Raw genomic sequence first — 2,555 nt, 5'->3', positions numbered from 1 at the left:
CAAATTCACACAATATATTTCCACAAATCCAGCCCTTCAAAGGGTAATAAATGGAAAACTCCAATACATGGACGGGAATTACATCTCTGAAAAATCAAAAGTATAATCTTCCAACAAAAATAAAAGAAGATAACAACATGAACAGAATTCCAGCTCTAACAACAAAAATAACAGAATGCAACAATTTCTTTTCCTTAATATCTGTTAATATCAATGGACTCGATTCCTGAATGAAAAGACATAGACTATCAGATTGGGTATGTAAACTGGACCCAACATTTTGCTGCATACAGGAAACCCACTTCAGTGACAAAAACAGACACTACCTCAGAATAAAAGGCTGGAAAACAATTCTCCAAGCCAATGGTCTCAAGAAAAAAGCTAGAGTAGTCATCCTAATATCGAATAAAATAAACTTTCACCATAAAGTGATCAAAAAAGATAAGGAGGGACACTTCATATTCATCAAAGATATTACCTATGAAGATGAATTCTCAATTCACAACCTCTATGCTTCAAATCAAAGGGCATCTACATTCACACAAAAATCTTTACTAAAACTCAAAGCACACATTGCACCACACACAATAATAGTGGGAGATTTCAACGCCCCACTCCCTGCAGGGAACATATCATGGAAACAGAACTTAAACAAGGACACAGTGAGACTAACAGAAGTTATGAAACAGATGGATTTAACATATATCTACAAACTTTTTATGCTAAAACAAAAGGATGTACCTTCTTCTCAGTACCTCATGGTACCTTCTCCAAAATTGACCATATAATTGGTCACAAATCAGGCCTCAACAGATACAAGAAGATTGAAATAATTCCTTGCATCCTATCAGATCACCATGGACTAAGGCTGCTCCTCAATAACAATAAAAACAATAGAATGGCCACATACACATGGAAGCTTAACAAAACTCTACTCAATAATAACTGGGTCAAGGAAGAAATAAAGAAAGACTTTCTAGAGTTTAATGAAAATGAAGCCAAAACATACCCAAATTTATGGAAAACTCATAGCTTTAAGTGCCTCCAAAGAGAAACTGGAGTGCACATACACCAGCAATTTGAGAACACACCAGAAAGGGCTAGACCAAAAAATCATGAGGTCCTACTACAAAAGCCTATACTCAACAAAACTGGAAAACCTGGATGAAATGGACATATACCAGGTACCAAAGTTAAATCAAGATCAGACCAATGATCTAAACAGTCCCATATCTGCTAATGAAATAGAAACAATCATTAATAATCTGCCAACCAAAAAAAGCCCAGGACCAGATCGGTTTAGTGCAGAGTTTTATCAGACCTTCAAAGAAGACCTAATACCAATACACCCCAAACTATTCCACAAAATAGAAACAGGAGGTATGCTACCAAATTAATTCTATGAAGCCTCAATTACTCTTATACATAACCACACAAAGACCTAAAAAAGAAATAAAACTTCAGACCAATTTCCCTTATGAATATCAATGCAAAAATATTAAATAAAATTCTTGCAAATCACATCCAAGAACACATCAAAATGATCATCCATCATGATCAAGTAGACTTCATCCCAGGAATGCAAGGCTGGAATATATGGAAATCCATCAATGTACTTCACTATATAAACAAACTCAAAGAAAAAAACCCATATGATCATCTCATTAGATGCTGAGAAAGCATTCGACAAAATCCACCATATCTTCATGACAAAAGTCTTGGAAAGATCAGGAATTCAAGCCCCATACTTAACATAGTAAAAAGTAATATACAGCAAACCAGTAGCCAACATCAAACTAAATGGAGAGAAACTTGAAGCAATCCCACTAAAATCAGGGACTAGGCAAGGCTGCCCACTCTCTCCCTACCTATTCAATATTGTACTTGAAGTCCTAGCCAGAGCAATTACACAACAAAAGGAGGTCAAAGGGATATGAATAGAAAAGAAAGAAGTCAAATTATCACTATTTGCACATGATATGGTAGTATACTTAAGTGATCCAAAATATTCTACCAGAGAGCTTCTAAACCTGATAAACAACTTCAGCAAAGTAACTGGATATAAAATTAACTCAAGCAAATCAGAGGCCTTCCTCTACACAAAGGATAAACAGGCAGAGAAAGAAACAACACCCTTCACAATAGTTACAAATATATAAAATGCCTTGGTGTAACTCTAACTAAGCAAGTAAAATATCTGTTTGACAAAAATGTCAAATCTCTGAAGAAGGAAATTGAAGATCTCAGAAGATGGAAAGATCTCCCATGCTCGTGGATTGGCAGGATTAATATAGTAAAAATGGTCATCTTACCAAAGGCAATCTACAGATTCAATGAAATCCCTATCAAAAGTCCAACTCAATTCTTCACTGACTTAGAAAGAGCAATTTGCAAATGCATCTGGAACAACAAAAAACCCAGGATAGCAAAAACTATTCTCTACAATAAAGGAACCTCTGGTGGAATCACAATCCCAGATCTTAAGCTATACTACAGAGCAATTGTGATTTAAAAAAAAAACAAAAAACAAAAAACAAAAAAAAACCTGCATGGTA

The sequence above is a fragment of the Mastomys coucha genome, chromosome X (genome assembly GCF_008632895.1).
Source record: "Mastomys coucha isolate ucsf_1 chromosome X, UCSF_Mcou_1, whole genome shotgun sequence".
Taxonomy (NCBI): domain Eukaryota; kingdom Metazoa; phylum Chordata; class Mammalia; order Rodentia; family Muridae; genus Mastomys; species Mastomys coucha.
Note: the sequence above shows the minus strand (reverse complement) of the source record.